Source organism: Notamacropus eugenii, chromosome 1 (genome assembly GCF_028372415.1).
Source record: "Notamacropus eugenii isolate mMacEug1 chromosome 1, mMacEug1.pri_v2, whole genome shotgun sequence".
Classification (NCBI taxonomy): Eukaryota; Metazoa; Chordata; class Mammalia; order Diprotodontia; family Macropodidae; genus Notamacropus; species Notamacropus eugenii.
In genome coordinates, this window is record NC_092872.1 from 126917546 (window position 1) to 126945517 (window position 27972).

The window sequence follows — 27972 nt, forward strand, 5'->3', positions numbered from 1 at the left end:
TGGCTGTATCTTGGCTGCATTGGGTCAGGTGTGTCTTCAGAGTCTCTGATATCCCATACAGACCTATAGGTGCCAGATGTCCATTAAAAGAAGCCAGAAGGCAATACTTAAAGAAAGGCTGTCATTGCTTTCAGGCATTTATTAAAAGTGTTTGACTCTGGTTTGCACTTGGTAGGGCTTCTTATTGATAAGAAACCTTTGAATAAATCAGTTGAATAGCCAGCTGTTCTGGGTATAGACAAGACCAGAATTCTACAGAGAGGGCTTGATTTTTGTAGTACTAGCATATTTCCTCATCTAGAAGCCTTACTGGTCATTTGTTTAATCAAATGTTCATCCTTAAACATATCATTATTAGTGGCTTTCTCATTAAAGAACAGATTAAAGCTTTCATTGTATCTCCTTTGTGAATTTGAAGGTTATTTGTCACCAACTGATCAGTTTGAGCTACTTTTGGGTGACTTTGTGAGAAACTATCAATAAATTTAAACTACATTCAATAGACATTTGTCACCAAATGCTCTGCTTGGTTTTGACTCCAACCTCATAAGCTTATCACTGTCATCATCTTGGAGATTGCTCCAGATTTGATACTTGTACCTTATGAGTACTCTCAGTTTCTTCTGTCCCTTGTTTGGAGTGTTAGTAGACAAAGCAAAAAACTCCTCCCATAGCCCCTCTTTATAGAGAGCCCCAAAAAGCCTTTTCTTCATTTACTGCCAGCTCCTCTGCTTGGTTTGACTCTGACACCAAGAGTGTACTCTGGGTAAGTTCATGCTGAGTGGGATAAGTTTAGTGAAGACTTCTCAGATTGTAATTCTTCTCCCAGGGGTGAGGTAAGACCTAGAGGCTCAAGGTTACAGTATTTTTAGAATAGAAGAGTTCCATATAAGGATATAAGACTGTGTAGTGTATTAGGGTCTCAATGATTGGATAAAACTTACATAATTCCTCGATGTCTTCATTTTAAAAGGGACTGGTTAGATTTCGTGTCTAGAATGTAAGACCATATTCTCAGCTAATGAGGATAATGGTCAGTGGGGGGAGGAGGGACTTGCGTTAGGGTCTATATAAATCACTGCCCTTTTCTTTGTCTTCGGCTTTCCTACTCCTACAGGTTAGCCCCGCTTCTCGAGAATCAAATAAATCACTTTTCTGTCATCACTTTGAGAGGCCTCTGAGTAATTGATTTATGTAGGGACCTGAGCCATCCCACACAGTTTGGGGGCTTTCGCCCGGGATCTGTGACCTTTCTGAGAGATGGCTGACAGCTCAGTTCAAAGACTGGGCGCCCATGGGGAGATTCCCCCATGGTCCTTGAAAAGGGCTGCTAGGCCTCCCTCTCTGCAAGGTTACGACCCGAAGCAGAGGAACTCAGTGAGGACAGAAAACAATAGAGATAGGGACTCCAAAGACTGGGAAGTGTGTAAAATGCCAACCAGTTGGTGTTGAAGTTTGCAGTCAGGCAACTTGTACGCATTTACGACCCGGCGGTAAGCATGGGGCTGGGGGGGGGGGCGCCCTGGGGGTCAATTCGTTGAGTCTTAGATAGACTCGACTCTCAACCAAATTAGTGGACTGCGGGACCCCAGGGTGAAGGGCCCCCCCAAAAAACGCTTGCCGGGTGACTGCTGGTGGGGGGCGACCCCCACTTGAGAGCTGGCAAGAGAGCTAGCATAATTCGTTGAGTCTTAGACTTGGAGGTGTTGGTGACAACCCTTGTCCAAAGAAGCTAGCAAGAGAGCTAGCAGGGGAGCTAGCATAATTCGTTGTCTTAGACTCGGAAGTGTTGGTGACAACCCTCGTCCAAAATGGGACAAAAGCAGTCCAAGAATAGAGCTTCGGAGTGGAGTCAGGAAGAAATACCGGTAAATAGTCCCTTGGGAAACCGATTACAAAATTAGCATGAATTACCAAATTATAGAGAAAAGAATGTAAAAGAAGATGATTAAGTATTGTTGTTTCATATGGGGTGAAAAGGCATCAGAGGAGGAGGCACAGTCTGGCCCAAATATGGTTCCTCTGAGGATTGGGTTTGCCAAAAATTTAAACCTATAAGTACTATTCTATTCTGCTAAATGTTTTGTCTGTATATGTTGTGTTGGTATTTCTGTGTGAATGAAAGTCTATGTGCCTCTGTTTTTATCTGATAAGGTTGTAAATTTAGCCACCCAGCCAGCAGGAGCAGAAAGGCTGAGCTGAACTGTCCTTGAAATTCCTGTTACTCCCTTTCTTCAAACCCTCCAAACTAATTTCAGAGGGGCGGAGGGACAAGGAGGGAGAGAAAGGGAAAAAAAATATATTATTTTACTGTTCAGTTTATATGGTTGGTAACAGCAAGTAAAAGAATGTAGGAGAAGTGTCAGGTTAGGAGTAGAAAGAAATAAGTTTTGTGCAGTTTCAAAGTGGCTTGAGGGAAAGGCAAGAGGATTTAAGCAGGTAGAGATGATGAGAGGAGCACGGGTACTGTGTAATCAGCAGACTTGAAAGAAGTACAAAAGGGAGGGAGGGAATTTATCTTTTTCCCTCAGACCTAAGAGGCATGCTAGCAACCATTTAACCATTTCCTGCCTTACCCAAAAGAAGAAATTTTAGTGTGATGGCAAATAACAGAAAGTTAATTGAATACATTCTGGTTGTATTTGGAATTGTGAATAGGTGAAATGTGTCATTCTTAATGTAATGTTTCAGATAGGTTAGAATTTATTAAAGTTTGGTGTACGTAAGCAGAAGATTAGAAAGTAAAAAAAAAACTCAAGTAAGCAACTTAAAGCTGAGAGTTTTGAATTTAGGTTTAATTAGATCAATATATATTTAATGTCACACAATGTATTTAAAGTAAAAAATAAGTTTAGGTTTTTCTTTTTCTTTGCAGAGTGGGAGGGCCAGAAGGGGATGGCCTTGGGAATCCTGGCACAAATAAGAGGAGGGCAGAGACACCCAGTAGCATTTCTGCCAAAAATGTTAGATCCATTAACAAAAGGATAGGTATTTGTTAGATGCAATATTAACCTAATGTAACTGTTACACGATTTTAAATTTTGTAATTTATTACATATAAACTGGGGTTTTAAAAAGATGTGACAGAAATTTGATAATTTGAAACTTATATTTGTTATATAAAAAAGGAGTTGAATAGGTTAATGGCTTATTTTAAGTTTTAAGTAGACATAAATAAGTTTAAATTTTTAGGTAATTCATTTAAATATTGTATTAGAAATTGCTTTGTTAAGTTAATTAATGAATTGGTTAAAAAGAGCTGTTACGAATTTTTTTGTAAGAGTTTCCTTGTTGTAGCATTCTTATTAAGAAAATGAGAACGCTTTAAAAATGTAGATGTATGTATAGATATATATGTGTGTGTATATATATATATATATATATATATATATATATATGGGTGTGATTGTCAAGCCTGTTCCATCTGAGCATGTATTATGTTAAAAGTTTATTTCTGCTGTTGAAAAGGAAATTTTAGCTAAAAGTGTTTTTGCCATGAATCAAGCATTTACTCTAAAGTTATATTTGTAAAAGAAAGTTTATGGGCAAAGGTGAAAAGGCTTTGGGTTTAGGTCTTTTCTTGTGATTTCTGTCAATTAGTTTCAAGGGGATTGTGATAAATTGTAAACTGTTCATAAGAGAGGAAATATTTGCTGTATTAAGAAATACTTTGTAAAATCTTTCGTATGGGTTTTTGGAAGGCATACCTATCCAATTTGTATTTGTAAGTTACAAAAGTGGGAAGAATTTAGTTTCTCTAATAGGATATGAAAATGCAATTGATGTCATCTGAAATTTATTGTTCGGGTTCATAGCTAAAACAATTTGTTATCACTTATGAAAATTATGTTTGCCATTTGTAATTCTAATGCTAAAACCTAAAGCTGGTACACTGCGTGTATATGTGGGGGAAAGAAGCAGTCCTCAGGCTAGTAACAAGTACAGCCCCAGCAGGTGAGGAGATTGTATATAGAACTTGCTTTGGTGAGAATTTGAAAATGTACAAGAAATGATCTTCAGTGATTGGCTCTTTAGGGCAAATTTAAGATCTAAGAGGTAAATAAAATCTCTGGGAACATTCTTTCTAAGTCTAATGGGAATAAGTAGATATTGTATCATTGTTACATAGAACAAAACTGGGATTTAAAGTTAACTGTAATTATATTTTATTTAAAGGGGGGATTCAGGGAAAGGAATCCCTTATCAAAAAGGGGGGGGGGGGCAGGTGGTCTGGGAGCTCCAGGAATGGTCTTGATGGGAGTGGCCAGTAAACTGGAGATTTGGACTGATAGAATTAAGAGTGGGAAGTAGAATAGACTTGGGCATAGTGATAGAGTGGACCTTAGGAGAGCTGGTTCACGTGGAAAAAAACCAAGGAGTTTTCAAGGTGAGGTTTTCCAAGGCCTTTAGACAAATAGGACTAAAACTGTTTTGGGGTAATGGACAAAGGTCCCAACTTGGAATGATCTTACATGTTACAAAATGATGTAAAAGCAATTAGTATTAAAACAATTGACTGAATTAAATACTGAGACTAAATCAGAGACATATTCAGTTTGGGAAAAAGAATTTCAGTCTAATTGTCTTAGAGGTAGGTAGTCTCTGGTAATATTTGGCTTTGGAAGTTAAATGATTGTTTTGATTTGAATTCATTACATAAACATAAAAAAAAATTCAAGTTAGTGTTTGAACTTATCACATGTGTAGCTCATTCTTTTAGATTGAGCAGTGTTAGAAAGGGATAAAGTAGTTTGGGAAACAGATATAAATCTATTAGAGCAATGACTTATGATTGTTATTCAATCAGGAACTAGAACATGTATAGAAAGGCATGTAGGCTACTTAGACCTGCTTCAAAGATGTTCCTTAGCCAATGTGAAATTAGTCATGTCTGAAACTGATTATTGGAGCTTGCTATTTTAAGATTTTTCTGGGACTATTAACTGACTGTTCTTCTGAGTCTAACTCCAGGTGTGGATAGCAAGAGAGGTGGTCTGAGCCAGTGATCCATGATGCCAGTAAGCCTGTGAGATGCTGGTATGAACTGCAAAAAGGTGATCCTCATGGGAAGGTCGGGAGAGCGGCTGTTCAGCCTGGGCTGAGGTAGGATTCTCCTGACTCAATTTCCCCACTGACACCTGGCAGACTTGAAGCCTGGCTGAATGCCAGTTGACAATCTACTCCTGCCTGGAATTGACATGAAGTGAGGGAGATGTTGTTTCCCTGCAATGTCCCTACTCTTAGTGGCAAATTCCTAAAATCAGAAGTTTTGTAAGTAATAATACCAGATCTGTTAAAATAATAGATTGTTGGTAGGGGAACATCTGAGGTTAAGTCTAAAATTGAGCTAACAGGTTTAGGACTTTAGACGAACAACAATAAGTTAGGGTCCTCTAATTCTTAGTAATAGTGTGGAGATGATTAGGTTAAAGGCTTGTGAGACTAGCATGCACAGTTATTATTTTGTCTTAGTTGGTTAATGCTAAATGAAAAATGGTTTGTGAACTATATTGTAAATGCTTTAAAAGAAGTATCACATGATCAGAAGTTGGAATTGTTTTATGATATGATATGCACTGTGTTAAAAATGATTATTTATTGTGTTTATATAAGTACTGGAGCCTGGTATTGACTCCTTGGTGAAATCCCATCTTCCTAATGAGGGAATGAATAATGACTTGCTGTGAAATGTAGAAGCTGCATTTTAATGTGAATTTTCTTTTAAAAAAAAAATGACAATTTGTCAAAGTTTCAATTTTGATTTTTGTAAGAATGATAGCAATGGTAATCCAAGATGGTATTAAGTTCAGTTTTGCAGGAGAGTGGACATCTAGATTTCTACAAGAAGATTAAGAAAAGAAGATGCTGAGATGCTGTGCTGAAGACTGTTTGAAGGAGCATCCAGATCAGAAAATTGCATAAGATGATATTTCTCCCCAGACTGCTGTATGAGATGGAACCTCTAAATGGACAGTTCATTAATTTAAATCTCTGTATCTGTACTTATGACAAGGGGACTACCCCCTGTAATTTGCTAATGTGTCAATCAACTTTGCTTCCTTGCCATATTCATATAAAAGGGAGATACATGAAGGGAAGGATTCATAAGGGAAAGAATGTGAAGAGGCATTTATTGATTGGATTTAGGTGTGGAAACAGGAATAAATAAGACGAGGGGAGGAATATGGGTAAGACTGAACCTTGAACTATCTATTCCCCCATCCCAATTCAGAAAATGTTTAGCATGATTGGGAAGCCAGTACACAAAATTATGGAAGGTTGTTGCATTTAAAAATTTTAAAGTTGTTTACTGTTATTTATAATTATTACTATTAGTTATTAAACTCTCAAGCTTCATGCTTGGGAGACACACTTTGTCAGTATTAAAAGCTCCATTTGAAGTGTGTGTGAGAACACACAGAATTTGGAAAGGGATAGCCAATGAGGCATATATATAAATTTATTTTAAGTTTTGTTATTTGGGGAACTATACTAGGATTACTATTGTTTATTCTTAACAGTATTCTCTGTTCAGCAATTGTCCTAAGCCATTTATCAAAATATCTAAACAGGACTCTTCTATTAAGATTGTGTGGACTTGACAAACCTTGGGAATAATGCAACCAAAATATAATACCTTGGGAATGTCCCTTTTAGGCATGATCCTGCTCCCACTGCTGGGACACCAGGCCTCAGTTATCAACCCCCTCTCTTGAAAATAGTCTCCTGGACCTAATTCAGACCATTGTGGATACGTTCGAGGTATCCGATTATTGGATTTGTGGGGGACCTCAGTGGTTAAGTCAATGGCCATGGGTAGCAGTACCGCTGAGTTCAGTCTGGATTTTAAGTAATAGATCTGTAGTACATGATGGAACAAGATTCTGGACAAGCCAAGAGATACACCAATGGTCTTTGTCCGAATCAGTTCCAGGTGAACATTGTTTAAATTAAACAGGACCCAAATTGCAGGAGACATGGTTGGGAGAAAGTAATTGTAAGTGGACATTCACATGAAGACCAGAAACCCTGGCTCGTATTGATTGTGCCCAGAATGCAAATAGATGGGATCAGAACAGTATTACCTGCTCAGATGGTAGGGTGATTCCCTGTACCCATTTATGTTTCCTGCCCTCTTCATACAAGGAGAGAACAAAAGGGGAATATCACAGGAGTTGCGGGTATAAGTTTTACAACCCCTCTGATCCCAGAAAACCATGTGAAGGGGGTCAGGACCATGACTATTTGTGGAGTTGCATATATATGAATAGTACTAAGAATAACACAGAATATAAACAACAACTATGGAAGTGCAAGTCAGAGATCCTGAAAGGGGGACCATTAGGCCCGGATGATGAAGTACTTTCCGGCTGTGGATTATAGAGTAAGACTGCTTCTAGAGGAAAATCCTGCTTTGAGAGGACATTATTGGATATGTGGACAGACAGCTTATACTCACCTTCCGCTAAACTGGAGAGGTGTTTGTTACATTAGATTGGTGAGACCTAAATTCTTTTTCTTGCCTGAATCAGGGAAATAGCATCTAGGGGTCCCTCTATGTGATGATCTAGGCAAAAAGAAGAGGAACATTGACACCTCCCTCACTCAGACTGGAAATGCAAATGGGTCGCGTGACACTTGGCCTCCTGAGCGGATAATTAGAGAGTGTGGGCCTGCAACTTGGGCTCAAGATGGGAGCTGGGGTTATAGAACCCCTATATATCTATTAAATAGACTAATCAGACTCCAAGCAGTAGTTGAAATTATAACCAATCAAACAGCAAAGGCTTTGGACTTATTGGCTGATCAAGCCACACAAACTAGGGAAGCAGTATTGCAACATAGAATGATCTTAGATTATTTACTTGCAGAACAAGGGGGAGTTCGTGGGAAAGTCAATTTGTCCACATGTTGCTTAAAAAATTGATGGTAATGGAAGAATAGTGAAAGAGATCACCAAAAATATCAAGAAGGTTGTTCATGTTCCTGTACACACTTGGAACTCCCTTTTCAATACGTCTTGGTCCTGGTTCAAAGGGAACTGGTGGACGAGATTACTGTGGTTTGGTATCATATTACTTCCTATTTGGTTACCTTGTTTGATTTCACTTATTACTAAAATAGTTAGAAATTCTCTCCTAAAATTTGCTGGAGTAGAAGACAGGACCGAAGGAGCCATTTGGTTGATGATACTAAAGAAGGAAGGTTGGGCACCTGTGGAGACAAAAGACAGGAATGACCCTGATTGGGATGAGGAGATTAATAGACAGTGTGAGATCATGTTACAGAACTTTGGTTGAAATATCCTCGAGAAGTCTTCAGGTTAATAAATAAGAGGAGGGATTGAGTGGGATAGGTTTAGTGAAGACTTCTCAGATTGTAATTCTTCCCCCAGGGGTGAGGTAAGACCTAGAGGCTCAAGGTTACAATATTTTTAGAATAGAATATTTCCATATAAGGATATAAAACTGTGTGGTATATTAGGGTCTTAATGATTGGATAAAACTTACATAATTCCTCGATGTCTTCATTTCAAAAGGGATTGGTTAGATTTCGTGTCTAGAATGTAAGACCATATTCTCAGCTAATGAGGATAATGGTCAGTGGGGGGAGGAGGGACTTGCGTTAGGGTCTATATAAATCACTGCCCTTTTCTTTGTCTTCGGCTTTCCTACTCCTACAGGTTAGCCCCGCTTCTCGAGAATCAAATAAATCACTTTTCTGTCATCACTTTGAGAGGCCTCTGAGTAATTGATTTATGTAGGGACCTGAGCCATCCCACACAATGCTCCATCCACATAAAAGCTATCTTTTGTGTTTTGTTCTTCTCACATTAGATTGTAAGCTCCTTTTTTCTTACTTACATCCTTAGCCTGGTATAGTGTCTGTATTAATATTTATCATATCATATTTATGAGGTATCTACTTTATGGAGACGACTGAGAGATGTTGGGAGTCTTGAACAGTTTATATATGATAAAAGAATCCTACTTACATGAAACTTAACTGTTTAATAAGGGAGCACTACACAATTATAATATGCCTTATTACCTGCTGATTAAATTAATAACTTCATGTTCAATAATTTAATAAGCATAAAAATTAGAGGCATGGAAAACAGTAGTTTGTCAATTCAGAGATGGGAATTTCTGACCAGGGATAAATAAAGGCTGTATAACGAAATCATCATTTACATTGGACTTTAAAGGATCCTTAGGAATGAAGTAAGCCAGAGGTTCTATTGACCTTCTGAGCAAAAGATAACTAATGCATCAGCACTAATGGAAAAGTGGAAGGTATGTTGAAGACAAAGTGTCGTACAGTTTGTCCATAGTGAGTTATAGGACAATACGAAGAGATAATGCTGAAAAGGTGGCATCAAATTTTGAAGGACCTGAAATATGAAGTAAAGTACCTTGAATGTTTTTTGTGGGCATTATTAAACCCAGGGATAATGTAAGAAGTCCATGAGTAAACAGAGTTGATCTGGAGGTAATATAGAGAATTCATGGAAGGGTCTTTGGGTTTAACTCTGAAAGTCCATACCTCGTGCTTGATAGATGAGGGGAAAAAAGTCTAGAGCCTCACAGGTAGTAAGTACTAAAATTAGAATATCAATCAAAAGAATGAGGAAGACCTATTAGGGAGCTATTAAAGTAGTGCAGGAAGGCAGTAATTAGAGCCTGCTTTGAGGTTGTGGCAGTGAAAATAGAGAGGCGAAGATACATTCAGAATTGTGAAGAACAAGTAGGAGACCTTATTCAAAATTATCAGATTAATCAAAAGAGGGTAAGGACTTGACTTATTTAGCAAGAAGACATACTCATGTGAAGAAATCCCTGAATTCAGTACAGAAATTGGAGCAAGGATGTGTGATTCAGATCATTTTGGTGACAGTGACAGCAGAAACAGAAGCAATTTTATGGTGGGAGCATACTTATATATCACTGAAGAGGAGACTTGTGAGTTCAGGAAATAGATCACAGACCGGCACACAGCTATTTATTTATTTATTTTTTCCAGTAAATATTGCTGTGTTATGTTAGACTCTGCTGAATATAGCTTAGGATAGTTTCTACACTTAGAGAACTTACAGTCTAATAGAGGGATAAACCCAGGTAAGTTTATAGAAACCAAAATTATGATACGTGTGTGGAATAAAATTAAGTATTCTGTTTTAGGCACAAATATGCCAGTGGCAAATTTATTTAATAACTAAATAAAGCATCTCTGTTTAGATGAGAATTTCTTTTTCTTCCTTTCTTCCTGCCTTTTTTTTTTTTGAAGGAATCAGGGTTAAGTGACTTGTCCAGGGTCACACAGCTAGACACCACTAGATGCCCCTTAGATGAGAATTTCTAAAGTAGCACAAATCTGCCATTTCTTAGACCAAGTCAGTTTCTATATGTAACTTAAAGCATTCTACAGCAAAGCTAAAAGTCCAGTTTGGTACCAGTTTGATTCATCAAAAAGAGTCACTTAAGTGTTCTAGAGAATCAATTCCATATTACCATTCAGCCCTTCTTTAATCTCTAAGGTATTCTCTGTTTTACTTGGTCACAAGTGAACTCAGAAGATACTTTACTTAATCATAGTTATCAAAGGGGCTAGTAGTCTGAGCATTAGTCTAATCATTTTCAGGTGGGATTCATTTCTGGTCTGATAAGGCCTCTCCCTTTAGAATCTTATTAGGCCTTCCCTAAGAACACTACAGTACATTGTTTCAGAATTGTTTAGAAATACTTAAGAGCTTCTCATTCTCATTAGACTAAGGACTTTAAAATAAAGTAAGGTCCTAATATTATTTTGTAATACAAGTCTAAATAGGAAATAGGGAAGAAGGCATAATAGTACATTTCAACAAATGGCTTGGAGATTGGCAAAATAAAAAGCTACATGAAATTTGTGGGGAAAGGCTTCATACAGAAAGTGGCATTTTGGTTTCAGCTTTAGAGAATAATTGGAAATTCGATAAAGAAGTGGGGGCGGTAAGTTCTTGATATGGGGAATAACTAGGAGGAAAGGCACAGAGATAAAAAGTGTATGACATATTCAGGGTCACATTGAATACCAGTTTGGCAAGTAGAGAAGAGAAGGAAGTAATATGAGGCAAATAAGCTTGATATTTCCTTAAGAACAAGAGGAAAGGACTTAGCATCAAGGTAGCAAAGTGAACAGTAGCAGAACAGCCAAATTCCCACACGTGTACTCCAGAAAAGATAAAAGAGTGCCAGATTGAATAGTGATTAAGAAATACAGAAACCACAGTGAATAATATGTTCATCCAGTCTAGGGGAGCAAAGGGGACTGAAGGAGGGAGGCCTAAAGAGAGAAACCAGCTCCCACAGTTTAGGATTGCCTCAGCCAGGAGCCCTAGTATAGTCAAGCATACCCTGGGATTGTGACAAGAAGACTCAGAGTACTCTAATTAAGAGACAGACCTAAGGCATCCATTCCCAGAGAAGGAAATGTTAGCGTCTGAATACAGACTGAAGCTTACTATTTTTTTTAACTTTATTTTTCTTGAATTTTTTATCCTTGTCTATGATTTCTTTCACAACATGACTATTATGGATATGTTTTGCATGCCTACACATATAACCTACGTAGAATTGCTTGCCTATTCAACGAGGGGAAGTGGAGAGGGAAGAAGGGAGAGGATTTGGAACGCAAAGTTTTACAAATGAATGTTAAAAATTGTTTTTACATATAACTGGGGGAAAATGAAATACTGAACAAAGAAGAAGAAAAAAGTTATGACATTTAACTCTTTGAAATTATTAAACCATCAAAAGCCGGTTAAAAAAAGAAAGCTTCAGCAAAATGTACAGTGTTCTGTCCATATGCCCTACAACTTCTGAAAGTGTATAGCCACTGACCTGAGTCACTCCTAACAACCTTGAAAAGTTCAGATCTTTGTACCTGGAGGACAGATGCCAGCCTGGAATCTGCCAACACTGCTGGTATATAATTTCTTCAGTTGTTTTTCAGTTGTGTCCAACTCTTCATGACCCCATTTCGGGTTTTATTGGCAAAGATACTAGAGTGGTTTGCCATTTCCTTCTCCGCGCATTTTACAGATGAGGAAACTGAGGCAAACAGGGTTAAGTGACTTGCCCAGGGTCTGAGGCCTGATCTAAAGTCAGGTCTTTCTGACTCCAGGCCTGGTGCTTTATTCATTGAACTACCTAGGTGCCCCAGTGTAAAGCAGGCACCAGTAAAACCAAGGGCCAGCAAAAGAATTAGAGAAGGTATAGGAATCAAATAGAATCCATACCACCCCGTCTAAGTGTGAAGAGGTAGTATGAGTTTGGTCCTAACAAAAAGTCTTAGTTTAGTAAATACAGCTTAAAATATAAGTAAACAGAACAAAAGTTATCAATGATAAAGAAGTGTTATGGATCAAGGGTTGTCCACAACACGTCTAAAGGAAACAATATAGGGTTGGGCAGAGCTACTTCTTAAACAGGCCTGTTCAGTGAATGGGCGTTGCCTCACCAGGTGAGTACCTGCAAAGACCTTCGTCTAAAGGGCCCAAGCTCTTCCAGTGCATGCTGAGTCATCTCCAGTCATCCTGATGAATATCTGGTCACTGGATTCAGATGGCTCTGGAGGAGAAGTGAAGCTGGTGACCTGCACAGCCCTCCCTCTATCAAAACCAAGTCAAGTGCAAGTCATGCAAAAGAATTCCTGAAAAAGATTAGGCAGATTCTTTAAAAAGAGAAGTGATATGAGAATTCTAGAAGGTACAATTTGAAAAATAGAGGGACTTCTAGAAAATTAGAATAGCATAGACAGCAATAATGACTATATGAGACAAGAAAAATTTATATTATTAATAATAAACATTTATATAGCACTTGAAGGTTGCAAATCACTTTATAAATATTTCATTTTATTCTCGTGACACTTGAGGAGGATGGTTTGGGGCAAACAGTGATTAGATTACTTGTCCCAGGATATAACAGCTAGAAAATTTCTGAGACTGAATTGGAAGTCAGGTCTTCCTGACCCCTGGGCCAGTACTCTATCCATTGCACTAGCTAACTTCCTGGAATTAAAATCATACTGAAAAACGTGGAAGAAAATATCTGTAAAACCTGGAAATCGAATCAGTTTTCATCTACAGATCGTCAGAGTATCCAGAAACTACAGCTCCTTTCTCTCATTCCCCTGCAGAAGCCTAGATGCCATATTTTAAGAAATCTCAAATGAAAACTTCACAGACTATTAGAAATAGAGGGGAAAAATGAAAATAAAGCAAAGCTATGTTACCCTCTGAAAGAAGCCCTAAAATTAAAACTCACATAGCTAAAATTTAAAACTTGCTTAAGTGAAGGAAGAAAAGGGGAAAAGACAAAGCAAAAAGAAGAAAAAATATATAGACCAATAGACCAATATCCTAAATGAATACTGACCTAAAATATTAAATAAAATAGCAAGGAGACCAGAGCAATATATCAAAGCGGTTACACCCATTAACAAAGTTGAATCCATACCAGGAATGCAGTGTTTGTTCAGTATAAGGAAAATGGAAATATAACAGGCCAAATAAATAATAATACAAATCAAATTATTACATCAATAAATGCTGTGAACGCTTTTTGATAAAACAAGACCCATTCCTGTTTTTTTAAAATAAAAAGCATAAATGGAATTTTTCTTAATGTGGTAAATAGTAACTATACCAAAAAATATGGAGGCAACAGTATATGTAATGAAGAAATGATGAAATTTTGGGAATCAATGTAATGATCTATTTTTGAACTCTAAAAAATCAACTAAGAATGTATTGAAACAACAAATGAAACAATTTTGTACTCTCTACAAAAGTAACAGGATATAAAATAAACCCACATAAATCATCAGTTTTTCTAAATACTGCCAACAAAATCCAACAGAAAGAGATGGAGAAATTTTATTCACAGTATCTTATAGAATGAATCAAATATGTGGGCATATATCTACCAAGAGACATTCAAGAACTAAGTGAATAAAACTACACCATTTACAAAATTAAAGACAGACTTTAATAATTGGAGAAGTATTGATCGCACTTGGTTAGGCTGTATCAATATAATAAAAATGACAATACTTCAACTTACTTATTCAGTGTCTAATACTATATCAATGAAACTTCCTAAGCACTACTTTATTAAGCTAGGGGAAAAGCATCCATCTCGAGGAACAGAAGCTAAAAAATCTCTAGGAAGATACTGAGGGAAGGTACCTAATAATGCCATCTGCCAAACTGTACAACAAAGCAGTGCCCAACAGAACTGTTTGGTACTGGTATTAACAAAAGTTCGTCATTAGATACATAACATAGAGAAGCAAATGATCATAGTAACATATGATAAATCTAAAGACCCCATTTTATTGGGGTAAAGGCTCACTTTAACAAAAGGTACTGGATAAACTTTATCTGGCCGAAATTTGATTCACACAGATATGTTACATCATATATCATGATAATTCTAAATGGACATAGCATTTCGAAATAAAAAATCAAATACATAATAGAGGTGTAGGAAAGAACATACCTTTCACAGCGATGGATTGCTGAAAACCTTTATGACCAGACAAGTGATAAAAGGGACCATGGAAGGGAAAAGACCATTTTGATTTCCTAAAATGAAGTCGTTTTGCACAAAGAAAAGCAGTGCACTTAAAAGGAGAAGAGAAACAGTTAACACCCAGGAGAAAATCTTTGCAGCAGATTTCTGTGATAAAGGTCTGATGTCCAAGATACTTAAGGAATTGATTCAAGTACATAAGAATGAAAGCAACAGCTCATCTCTGTTAGATGAGTGCTCAAAGAATATGAACTTCTCAGAGGAAGAAATTGAAACTCTTAACATCCATACAAAAAAATGTCCGCAAACTCTACATTACATTTCAACTGCACTTTAGGCTGTTACCTGAGTCCTACACACAATCCTCCTGATCTCCTTACCTTTTCACAGTTCAGTCTCTCTTTTCTGGGTTGCAGTTTCTTTTCAAGGTTTAAAGACTGTCCCACCCCCACCCCCTTCTCACTCCTTAGTCCTCTCTCCTATTTTTTATTCATCTTATTTTTATACATGTTTTCATCCTTTCTTTCTCAGCTAAATGTAAGCTCCTTCCTCATTGTCAATAGTCAATAAATACTTATTGTCTTCTACAAATCAGGCACTATGCTAAGCACTGGGGGATATAAATAAGGGAAAAAAAAAGACAGTTTTTGCCCTCAGGGAGTTTACTGTCTTACCTAATCAATGAGGAAACATTTTTTAAAACAAGAAAGGTATGAAATTAAGAGTTGGGGAAGATTTCCATCTGAAGATGGGTTTTTAGTTGGGGCTTAGAGGAAACCAAGGTCAGTTGTTAGAGTGGAGGACGATGTGTTCTATCAGTGTTCGTTGCCTGTTGGGGGTTTAACAGCACCATACTGGGGTAGCACATGGTCGGAATGTCAGTTTCTGGCCCGTGAATGTATTTGGGAGTCTACCAACTCAGCCTTCTTTTTCTATCTTTCCTTTATTCCCAGGAGCATGGAATATGTGCTCCTATGTACATAGGACCAAGAAACCTAGACTTGGTCTTACCATGAATGCTGCTCTGCAGCTGGATGCCCAGGCTTTCTGTCTTCCTTTCGATTAGCCACGGCTTGTGTTTGGTCCCTAGTTACCATAAGTAAAGACATTGACCGTGTTGTGGAAGTTTTTATTTACTTTCCTTGAAATGTCCTGTCCTTTTTGCTTCTCCAAGTCCATACTTCGCTGAACCCTTTTATGTTTCTTCCTTCCATTAGCGCTTTCTTTTAACACCACTCATTTGCTTCCTCAGAAAGTGCAGGGGAGTTCCTGATCCTTTAGATGTTCTCTCTCTCTCCTCAGCTAGACTGTAAGTTCTTAATGGGGGTAGGAAGAGGAAGGACCTGCGGTACTCTTTTGCTCCAACAATGACTTTGTGGCCTGTACTTTGTAGAGATTTATAAAATGATATAAGTTAAATGTTGGACATAATTCTTACAGAGACATGATTCTTTTCTACTTGGTGGTGACTATTCTTAAATAGAGTACATGGACTCCACTGTGTACTGTTTGTTCACTTACACAACATAGTAAAGGATAATATGATGATAAGAATAAAATCTGTAAATTAAATATGCAAATATTTGTCTTGAGCAAACTGAACTATGTGGTTTTTGTGTCAGCAGGTTTAAGAGTTAGACATTGAAATGGCTGGGGGTGGAGGAGTGGAGGAACTCTCAGATTATTGGGACATAGCACTTAGAAATTAAAAGTCAAATACATAATCACATCATCTGTAGAATATTCTCATGACAACATCCTTTCTTATTATCCCTTAGTTAATCTTTACCTAAATGCTCCCCAGCATATTTCCTTTCTACCCACCCCACCTCCTTTTCCCAGTTTTAAAGATGATTTTTCTAGAGCTGTATTCTGATTGTGGGTCTCATCTCATTACAGTGACTCAAGTCAAATTTGTTTTCTTGTTTTTAAGGATTGTAGATCACTTTGCTACCTATATCAGAAAAGGGGGGGGTTGATTTTGTGTTTTTTTTTAAAAGACAAGCACCTGAGTCCATGAATTTTGTTACTGACTCGTTTTTTGTTTCTGTGGAAATCATTCAGTGTCATTCTTTATTTGCTGTTCTTGAAGGATTCTACCTTGCACATATTTTTCCTTTTTCTTCACCTTCAGTTATAGCCTAGTTGATTAAATTTTCAGTATTCTACTCAAATACTTTTTTATTAAAAAGTTTTATTTGTTGATGCCTGTAGTCTATCAACTCCATACTGAGAAGAATGAGACATGTTTAATTATTGCACATGGTATAGTGAAAATTGAAGCCAGAAGACCTGGATCCAAGTGCTGACTCTGCCAGTTATTATCTCTATGCCTAGAGCAAATCACTTTACCTCACTGGTTCTATAAAATGGATGAGTTGGATTGATTGACCCTTAAGTTCTTTTCAAGTTCTAAACCTGTGATCCTATGGTCCTATTAAGTCAAAATAGGCCATTGCATTAATATGAGTTCTGATATACTGTTTCCTTGTACATTATTGTGATCACATATATTTTTATCTTGTTTACTTTGTTTTTTATCCATTCACTTAGTCAACAATGCTTGAAGATACAAGTAGAAACAGCTAAGACAGCCCTTATTTCCCAAGGAGTTCCTATGTAAAGGGGGATAACCTGCAAATAGCTATGTATATTCAAGATATCAACTGTGTAAATAGCAGGTATTCTCAGAAATGGAAGGTTCAGAGGAAGACCAAGAAAGGCTTCCTGCCAGAAGTAGCATTTGAGCTCCATCTTGAAGGAAGTCAGGGAAGCTAAGGAGGTAAAGATCAGTTGGGGAGCATTCAGGGAAGATTGTATTTTGATCCTAGAGGCAACAATGGAGCCACTAAAAAGTTTATTAAGTAAGAAGTGTTATGATTCCAACCTATGCATTGGGAAAATCATTTTGGCAGATGAGTGGAAGATGAGGATTGGGGTGGAGAGAGACAAGACAGGAAGAAGAATGAAAAGGCTACTGCAAGAGTCTGGATGAGAGGCAATGAAGACCTTTGCTAGGGTTTTTACTATATGAATGAAGAGAAGAAAGGGATGTATTTGAGGCATATGATGGTAGAAATGATAAAATGTGGTAACTGTTGGATATATGGATTGAATACAGAGTCATAGATGACACCTAATTGTGAATCTGATTGATCAGAAGTATGTAGTACCTTTAACAAGAATTTGAAAGGAAAGATCACGAATTGTCTTTTGAATTTGTTGAGTTTGTGTTGCTTATGAAAGATATCTAAAAACTAGTTGCTGATGTGGGACTGGAGCTCAGGAGAGAGACCACATATATAAATCTGAGAACAGTCTACATAGAGATACTCATTGAACCCATGAAAGTTGATGAGATCACTAGGTGAGATCATGTACAGTAGGACAGAAAATTTTTTTTTTTTGCCATTTACAAGGAACACATTTTTTTTCATTATTTTATTTGTTTTCAGTGTTCTACAATCACTTCCATATGTCTTAGATATTTTTATCCTCCCTCCCCCTTTTTCTCCCCTACCTCCCTACTCCCTCCTTGAGATGGCATACAATTTTATATAGGTTCTACACATACATTCCTATTAAATACATTTTTACTTTAGCCATATTGCATAGAATTAAAATGAATGGGAGAAATCATAAAGCAAAACAGAACATAATACAAAAGAAAATTATCTGTTTCATTCTGTGATTGAATTCCATAGTTCTTTCTCTGGGCAGGCATTTTGCCTTAAGAGACCATTGGGAATTTTTTTTAAGTCCTTGCATTGCAATGGAGTACTAAGTCTACCAGAAAAAACTCTCGCTCACTGTGGTTGTTGCTGTGCACAAAGTTCTCCTGGTTCTGTTTCCTTCATTCAGCATCAGATCATATAAGTCTTTCCAGGCCTCTCTGAAGTCTTCTTGTTCATCATTTCTTATAGCACAATAGTATTCCATTACATTCATATACCACAGTTTATTCAGCCATTCCCCAATTGATGGGCATCCCCTTGATTTCCAGTTTTTGGCCACCACAAAGAGAACTTCTGTAAATTTTTTTTGTACATGTGGGACCCTTACCCATTTTGAGGATACAGTCCTAGAAGCAGTATTGCTGGGTCAAAGGGTATGCACATTTTTGTAGCCCTTTGGGCATAGTTGCAAATTACTCTCCAGAATGGTTGGATCAGCTCACAGCTCCACCAACAATGAATTAGTGTTCCAACTCTCCCACATCTTCTCCAACATTTATCATCTTCCTGCTTTGTCATGTTAGCCAATCTGATAGGTGTGATGTGGTACCTCAGAGTTGTTTTGATTTGCATCTCTCCAATCAGTAGTGATTTAGAACATTTTTTCATATGACTATAGATAGCTTTAATTTCTTCCTCTGAGAAGGGTTGAATAGAGATTTTTTTAAAAAATATTTTTAACTTTTATTTTTAGTTTTCAACATTCAGTTCCATATGCTTTTGAGTTTTAAATTTTCTCCACCTCCATCCCCTGTCCCCTCCCCAAAACAGCATGCAGTCTGATATAGGCTCTACATAAATATTCATATTAAACATATTTTCACATTAGTCATGTTGTAAAGAAGAATTAGAACCCACGGAATGAACCACGAGAAAGAAGAAACAAAACAGAAGAGAGAGAGCAAATAGTCTGCTTCACTCTGCCTTTAGACTGTGTAATTCTTTCTCTGGATGTGGATAGTATTGTCCATCATGAGTCTTTTGGAATTGTCTTAGAACCCTGCATTGCTGAGAAGAGCTCAGTCTGTGAAAATTAGTCATCTCACAGTGTAGCTGTAACTGTGTACAATAATCTCCTGGTTCTGCTCCTTCCACTCAGCATCAGATCATATAAGTCCTTTCAGGCCTCTCTGAAGTCTTCCTGTTCATCATTTCTTATAGTACAATAGTATTCCATTATATTCATATACTACAATTTGTTCAGCCATTCCCTTACTAATGGGCATCCCTTCAATTTCCAGTTCTTGGTCACCACAAAAAGAGCTGCTATAGATATTTTTGTACTTGTGGGTCCTTTTCCCATTTCTATAATCTTGGGATATAGCCCTAGAAGTGGTACTGCTGGCTCAAAGGGTATGCACATTTTTATAGCCCTTTGGGCATAGTAGAACAGATTCCTAACCTGAGAGAGAGAGAGAGAGAGAGAGAGAGAGAGAGAAAGTATACATACACCCCAGGGGTCTGGGCATAAATTTCAAAAACCCTATGAATGTGGGGGGAAATTACATGTTTCTTTTTCTTTTCACTAATTTCTAATTGAAATTTAGTATTACTTTCAATTATGAATGTAGACAACAAATACTACTCTGAATATTTGACCTTTATAAGACTGCCACAGGAGTCCATGATACAAAAAATGGACAACTGGTATGGGCTCAGTAGAAGACCCTGTGGGGGACACCCAAGTTTAGTACACATGACCCTGATCAAGAACTAGCAAAGATATGGTGTCAGGTATGAGGAAAACCAATAGAGACCGATGTCATGAAAACTTGAGAGACTATGCAGGGGATGGTGTGATCAACAATGTCTGTGGTTTTTGAAAAGTCAGGAAGGATGAGGATTGCAATAAGACCATTTAATTTGTCATTTGGAGAGAGTAGGTTTCAGTTGAATCCTGAGATCAGAAGTCACATTTTATAGGGTTTAGAAACTATTGAGAGGAAAAGAAATGGATGCATCTAGTCTAGATAGTTTTCTCAGGGAGTTTAGTCAAGAAGACCTTTGTTGTTTCTTCATCTAGATTACACCCACTCACCATGGGCATTCTCTAGCACTTTGTCCTTGGCTCTTATCTCTTCTCCTTTTATAATTTCATTTGGTGATGTCATCTCCCATAAGTTCAAATATCATCTCTCTTGAAATGATTCCAGATACAGATATCTAGTCTAACCTCTTCCTGAGTTTCAGTCCTTCATCTCCAGTTGCCTACTGGACATTTCAAACTGGATGCCCAGTAGACAACTCAAACTCAGTGTTTCCCCCACACCCTTCACTTTTTCCAATTTTGCTATTGCTATTGAGAGCACAGTCATCATCCCCGTCACCCAGGCTTGTTGTCATCCTCAGCACCAATCCCCATATATCCAATCCATTCTCAAGTCTTGTCATTTTCCCCTTCACAGCATCTCTTATAAATATTTTTTTTTCCATTCACGTAGCCTCTACCCCTAGTACAGGCCCTCATCATCTTCAACTTGAATTTTTACAATAATCATTTAATGGATTTTCCTCCTTCACATCCCTTCCCCACTCCAGGCTATCTTTCTCTTACATGCTAAAGTGTTGATCTGACCATCTCATTCCCTTCTTAGTAAACACTGGAGGCTCCTACAGGATCAAATAAAATCCTCTCTTTGGCATTTAAATCCCTTCACAGTCTGGCACCTTCCTACCTTTCCAGTCTTCTTACACTTTGCTTTCCCTGTCCCCCCCATCTAGACTGGCCTGTTTATTGTTTCTCATACAGTATGTGACTCAGTGCCTTCACTGTCAGCACTGCCCAAAGTGTTCTCTTTCCTCTCCTACTTACTGATTTCCCTCTATTTAGCTTAAATCTCCTTCTCCAGGATGCCCTTCAGAGGCCTGCTTCCCTCTTTTCTTTTGAGATTACTTTCCACATGCCCTGTATATACTTGGTATGTCCATAGTTATTCGTATATTGTTTCATTTATTAACAATAATAATGACAATAGTCATCACGATAGCTAACTTAAATTGTATCGCACTTACAGTGTTTCACGCACTGTACTGAGTGTTTTACAGTTAGCACATTTTAATAACCCTTTGAGAAGTTGCCATAAACTGAGGCAAACAGAGGTTAAGGAACTTGCTCCAGGTCATTCAGTTAGTGTCTAAGACTAGATTTGACCTTGGGTCTTCCTGCTCTAGGAACAGCACTCTTATCTGGTATGCTATGTAGCAGCCCTTGAGCTTCTTGAGCATAAAGTTTTTCTTCTTTATTTTCTGCCTTTCTGAGTATACTTAGTTCTTAGTATAGTGACTAGCACATAGTAAGGACTTTAATATTAATGCTTATTGACTGAATAAATGACCTGGGATTGGAGGTCATATTTAGTTGATGAATAGGACTAGGAATCTTAAGGGATAGGGAAGGATAGAGTGATAAAAAGATCGATCAGTTAAAGGAATTTTAGAATTTATCAGTGTGGAAATGGAGCTTGTGAGTGATGATGAGATTTAGGGTTTGACCATCCTATGGGTTTATCAGACATGGGAATTAAGTAGATTGAGAAACTAGAAACTTCGGGTATTTGAGAGAGTAAGAAATGTGTGTTAAAGTGTCCTAATATGTATGACAGCAGGAACTGAAGGTAAGAGGAAAGACCAGTGAGACAGGCACTAAATTTATTGGTGAAGGAAGGAGAACATCCTTGGGGTTAATAGATAGTGTCTTCTAGGACCTGGATATTCTCAGATGTCTTTTTATACACATCTTTACTATTCATATCTTCTGGAAACCTTTTCAAATCAGAAGCAGGGATGAAAATTCTACCTGTGCCCCTAAGGTCTGAGTTTTCTTGCCCAGGACTTCACAATCCTGCCAGTGCTTCATGAATTCCTTTTTTACAATGTCAGTTGTCCCTTTGTGAATCACCAGAAATGGGAAGCAATCATCAGCTTTGACAAGTCTTGTCAAGCTCTCTATCATGTTCTCAGTATACCCTGGGCAGATAGCAAATCTTTCTGTTAACATCGGTTTGACATGTCGCTGTTACAGCATGCTTAGTAGCAAGTCATCAGCCACCACCAGGAATTCTTTCTGTGACCTTTGCTGATGACCCTTGTCGTAGTGGCACCTCTGGATTCATGTTCTCATTCCTTGAAACATAAGCCACTGCTTCCTCTTCAGAGCATCTAGTTCTCCCCTATTAAAAGGAACTCATTTATCAGTTGGCCCTAAGTGTTTAGCTGTCCTTCTTCCTTTTCTTAGTCACATCTTTCAACCCTTCAGCTTCCTGGCTCAGGTCAGGAGGCCTTCTTTTCCCTGTAGGTCCTTCTTATTTCTTTTCTTTTTGATATTGAAGCCCCTTTTCCAATTTTTAATGATCACTTCATTCTCTGTGATAACATGGAAAATAGAGGTGATATCTTAAGACATTCTTAGTTATCTTCTAGGAGGGAAACCAGATTGACATAACTTTAACAATTGCTTATGTTAAATACCCTTCAAAAAAGAAAAGATTAACTGCTGAAGACAGTTCAGAAGAGAGCTCAGTAAAATAACAGAGAATGTAGATATTACTTGTACGAAGAGAGATTTCATGGATAAATAGAACTCATTATACTAGAAAGATGGTCTGGGGTTATTTGGTCAAAGATGATATAAAGATAGGAGTAAATGAATATGGATGGCTTTGTTTACCGTGTTCCAGAATGCTAGAATTAGATTTGGAAATAGTTGTCTTCAGATCTAAATAAGTGTTATTTTAAACAATAGTTATGTCAAATTTGTTGACTTTATATTCCAGCATAAATTGGTTCAACAAGGTTTTAGACAAAATTCAGTAATAAAACATAGGATCATTTGATTTAGAGCTAAAAAAAGTTTATTTTACAAACTTCTCATTTTATCAGTTGCCTGATAGGTTGAGAAGCTAGGAGTATTTGGGGTACACACCTTTTAAAGAAAATATCATAGAAGTCAAGAAAGGCACTTAGACATTTTTCACAAAATGTCCCAGTGGCCCTGATGAAATACTAAGTACTGGGCTTAATATACATTTTTCTATCCCAGAGTGTCAAATATTCTTGTATGACAAGGGCTACCCTGAAACTGTAGCAGTCTCGTTAAAGGTGACCTACCAACTGGACATCCTCAGAAGTGGAATTGTGAACCTTGACTTATCTCAAGAGGTTAGAGTTCATGGCAGTCTTTCCAAATTTCTTTGCTCCTTGGTTTAAAGGAGTAATAGATGTATAGATATTCGGAAAGGTCACATCTAGGAATAGTGAAAGGTTGATATACTCAAGTGCATAGTTTTCTCCATATTAGTAATCCTTGAAATGGAAAACTAAAGCTAAATTATGTACCTACTTGAACAAGAACTACCTTCTCCCTGATCATGTTCTTGGCACTGATTTTGATCCTCCCACCTCCCACCACCCTTGAGCAGATGGCAAAAGAGCAGAAATGGTTGGTGTGTTTACTGCACTAAAACAATATTTTCTTAGGCAGTTTTTGAGTTCATCGCCTTCAGGTCATTTCTTGATTTTTCTTTTCACCTACCCTCTACTTGACCCAGATAGCCTACACTAGAAATGTATAAGAGGAAAGTGGGATGGCCCACAGACCTGGGGAAGGAGTGATATGAGGACTCGGACCACTAGAAAGCTCTTGTAGGCCACTAATGGCCTTCAGGGCACAGTTTAGAGGCTAAAATAAAATGTGTGTGCCTCCCTCCCTTGCTTGATGCCTCAGTTTTGAGTGCTAAGTCAGCAGGCAGGCACCTTTTCCTCCACGGTTACTGTCCAAGCAACATGAAGGTCAGACAGAGATAGACAAATGAGAACAGCTCTGAGAAAGGAGGTTACCAAGGTAACAAGCAGGTGGGGTTGCTGTTTGAAAACAGGCCTAATCTTCCTCCTCCTTCACCCTCCTCCTTCTCTGATCAGCATAGGAAGATGAGTATTGTTTAGCTGACCTGCATCCTCAGGGTGGGAGCCATAATCTCTTTCTGACAGTTCCCAGTGACATTAGAGAGAGCTGCTTTGCATTTTAATTTGATAAGCACCACCAGCAGCCTTCTGTGGGACTCTAGCAACCAGGCATCTCCTGGCCCTGCTCCAAGGAGAGTTCCAGTTAGAAAAGAGATGGTGTTATCTTCTATTTTTCTTTGTGATTACTTTAAGGGGTGTTAGATTCTTTTAGTTGTCCCTATCTCCTCCCCCCAAAGCAGAGGTTTTCCATATCCAGCATGCCTGGAAGGTGACATTTGTTCCACTCACTGTAGACAATTGGAATAAAATTAATTATCCTTGTAAGCTTTGTGAAAATAATCTTTCTGAGGGGTCAGACTACACCAGTAGAGGCACTCCTCTTGAGTTAATCACCTTCAGGTTATTTACGAAGTTATGAACAAAGACTGCCCAGTACATACCAAGTGTAGATTGCACACTGCTTTTTCTACTCTCGAACCATAGAAAAACATTCAACCTTTTGAGCCTCTAATTTTAAGCAGTCATACTCCCAGACAACTAATGAGAAAAGGAGGAAATAGAAACCACTTGGCAAACTAGGGTTTGGAAACGTAAGAACAAAATCTCTGACCCTATATGCTGAGATCAAAATGTAGTGTGCTGTTTACAAAGGTACCTAAGGGAGGAATCTGGCTGAACCCTTTTAAAAATTTCTGTTTAGGGATTTGGAATTTAATCAGCTGCTACCAGCCTTTAATAGATCATCTTTCCTACCTATGATTTACACCCTTATCTCCTGTTTTCTACTTTGTCCTGAATTGGAATGGATGGCCATCTACCTCCAGTCTTCTGGGGGTTAAAGGATGAAAGCTATTGATTGACTGAGGCAATGCAGGATATCCTGTAAGTTCACCTCATATACATTGAATTTAAGCTGTCCCTTCTAGATGATTCCCTGGTACTCTTCCATACTTACTGGATATCTTGGCTGGGCAAGAATATTAGGTATTGTTTAGTAATGACTGTTCTGTTGTATCTGATTATTTATTCTAGGTTAAGTGAAAATCTCTTCCCAAGATTACAATGCTCAGATACATCAAAGTAGTCATTTTACGTTTTCAGAGAGTTCACATTGAACTATTGCCCATCTTGTTGGTTTTCCTAATACCCTTTTTTCTGTCACTGAGATTCGAAGGACATGATTTTGTTCCAGTGGTGAACTGCTCTACTGCCTTTCTAGACTATTTTGGTCAAGCTACTTTGCTCTTTACTGCTATAAAACCAAAATGATTCTCATCCCTCAGCTCTTTTGAGATGTAGTATAGGGATATTAGATGTGACTGCATCGTAGTTCTGTGTTGGATATGATAGCATCGTTAGGCATTTGTTCTTCTGCTTGAACACAGCCGAGTTACTTCAGAAAAGGTGATTGGGGAGGAGCAGCTTCTATGCATAGAAAGTAGTTCAGCTCAGCTTCGCTGCTTTGCAGTATGGTAGTTCTTTCTTTTAGTTGACCTGTTCCTAAGGAAATTTGTATAAAACTAGATTCACTGTTAAGATATGACTCAAGATAAGAAAATCAAGATTTGCTCACACCTAATAAAGGAGTATAGATTTATATGCTAAGAGTTATTCCCTGTTCGAAAAGGATTTTTTGGCTTCACTAAAATTTTTAAATGTTTAGTTTTAAACATCAAGTACTTTTCAAATATAATGTGATTTACATACGGTCTATCAGAAACCTCTCCATTGCATTAATAGCAGTATAATTACATATTGTACTCGTTTTCCTCTAGGAACCTATTCTTAAATCCAGGATTTCATCAAGTAAAAAGATCCTCATTAGAAAATAATTTCTTATAATATCTATGAATATTGAATGAAAGGTAATACATAAATCTTTCTAGGACAGAAAGCATTCTCAGGAGAGACCTCCAGGTAGGTGGTCTCTTCCTGTAGGTTTGCCTAATTGTCAAGGATCTATCAACTTCTGTAGAAGTGTCCTTGGCAATTCTTAGTCTAAAAAAAACAAACCCTTCTTGTTAACACAATAGAAACAAGCTACTTTAATACTGCCCTTAATTTCTGAGTGGACTTATGTCAAATGAAATGTTTATGTTAAATGAAAAATTCAGAAAGGACCCACATGTCCTTTTGAGTGCAAAGTCTGTAGTTCTCTAGTTAAGACAATCTCCTTCTCCTTTAGTTTGTTGTTGTTGTTGATGTTGTTTAGTCGTTTCAGGTGTGTCCAAGTTTTTGTGACTCAGTGTTGGGGTTTTCTTGGTGAGGATACTAGAGTGGTTTCTCATTTACTTCTCCAGTTCATTTTATAGATGAGGCACTTAGTTAACTGGCTTGCCCGGGGTCACACAGCTAGTAAGTGTCTGAGGTCATATTTGAACTCGGGAAGATGAGTCTTCTGACTTCAGGCTGGGCACTCTATCTGTGCCACTGTGTCAGCACCACCTAGCTGTCCTTTACAATTTTGGAAACTATTAGTCAGTGATTAATAATTTCTCATCTTTAAGAATTTTTGTTTTGCATGGTAATTCCCCAACTGACAAGCATTTAAGTTTTCCTGACTTTGAAATATCTTATACATGAGGTCCCTGTCTGCCAGGCTCAGCCTTTTCCTTCACTTGCAACCTGTCTTCCTTTGTCTCTTTTCCCCTTCTTTCAGCTGATCTTTTCAACCACTTGAGAAGCCTGCTGCCCACAGGGATCCTATCCCATTCTCCTCATGTCTCCCCTAACTTCCTCATTTTTTCCCTCCTTCTGGACAGGGCCACTGCCTGGACACCTGCAGCTGCTCTTAAGGCTATAAGATTCCCCCTCTCCACAATTTTCATAACTCTTCCCTCCTCAGGTTTTACAAATCCCCTCCTTGACTTAATGGAAGTTTAGTGTTCCCTCAGCATGGCTAATTCAAGGATATTTTAGTCTTAGTATTTCAGGTTGGAACTCTGAGCTCATTCTACATTGAAAGCACTGTTCTAAATGGCAGTTAGAGTCTGTTGTACTGTGAGTACTTATTAAGTTCATTATGGGTGGTGCTTTTAGACTGGCCTAAGAATATAATATAAGAAATCACTGCTTTAGACCCTGGTCTCCTCCCAGCTGTGATTCTGAACAATGCAGAGAGGAAAGGACAGTAGTTTGGTTCACCTTACTTGGCATTTTGCCTCTTCTAAAGATTTGGGCGCGAGGTGACTAGAAGTAGTGCTGGCCTTCAGTAAATCTGACAAACTCTAGCCATGGCTTTTGAAAGTGAGTGTGTGTGAATGGGGTTGCCAGATGTTGCAACCAAAGAATTTTTCCCAAGCTCCTCACATTTCTTAGGTTAATTCTAATGCTTCTTTAAAAACAATGCAAGGGATGTGAAGAATCTTTAGCCTTGTGTGGAAAAAATACAGCCTCCTTCAGGGGTAGCTTACAGACAGACTGGATGCTATCATCACTCATCAGCTACAAAGTTAATAGCTTTGCTGAAGGAGAAGTGCTGTGAATTTCAAGCAGTCAGGCAATTGTAGAGCGAAGAAGACAGTTACAAGAAGAGTGGACATGCTTCATTCAGCAGAACCTTTGCCACATTAATGGACAGTGGAGTGTGAATTGTTTGGGGCATTGATTCCCTTATGTAGTTTTTTCTTTTGTCTGTTAAATTTCCAGTAAGGCTTGCTAATTCCCATACGCTGGAGATTTATGCTGTCTTAAGTGTATTT

The 27972-nt window shown here is 37.9% G+C and overlaps 1 protein-coding gene and 2 long non-coding RNA genes across 8 annotated transcripts in view; 1 reads left to right on the plus strand and 2 right to left on the minus strand.

Annotated features, from left to right (window-relative positions):
- Nucleotides 1-27972, plus strand: part of ZNF609 (zinc finger protein 609) — a 230449-nt gene that overhangs the window by 146612 nt on the left and 55865 nt on the right. The window contains exon 1 of one of the 4 annotated variants that reach the window (XM_072613788.1): nucleotides 26135-27517. The exons of the other annotated variants lie outside the window; for them this stretch is intronic. The gene's annotated coding sequence lies outside the window, so the exon portion shown is untranslated. Of the gene's footprint in view, nucleotides 1-26134; nucleotides 27518-27972 lie in introns of those variants that run through there. 4 annotated transcript variants of the gene reach the window in all.
- On the minus strand, nucleotides 7848-13701 carry LOC140506552 (uncharacterized). The gene is made up of 2 exons (XR_011967967.1): nucleotides 12510-13701; nucleotides 7848-8214 (listed from the first exon to the last, which is right to left on the minus strand). It is a non-coding gene; the product is annotated as an uncharacterized lncRNA (long non-coding RNA).
- The window catches only part of LOC140506541 (uncharacterized), a 28475-nt gene continuing 15538 nt past the window's right edge, over nucleotides 15036-27972 (minus strand). The window contains exon 3 of one of the 3 annotated variants that reach the window (XR_011967963.1): nucleotides 15036-15961. This is a non-coding gene — a long non-coding RNA (uncharacterized lncRNA). Of the gene's footprint in view, nucleotides 15962-22555; nucleotides 22673-27972 lie in introns of those variants that run through there. The other 2 variants (XR_011967964.1, XR_011967965.1) reach the window with 2 other exon arrangements.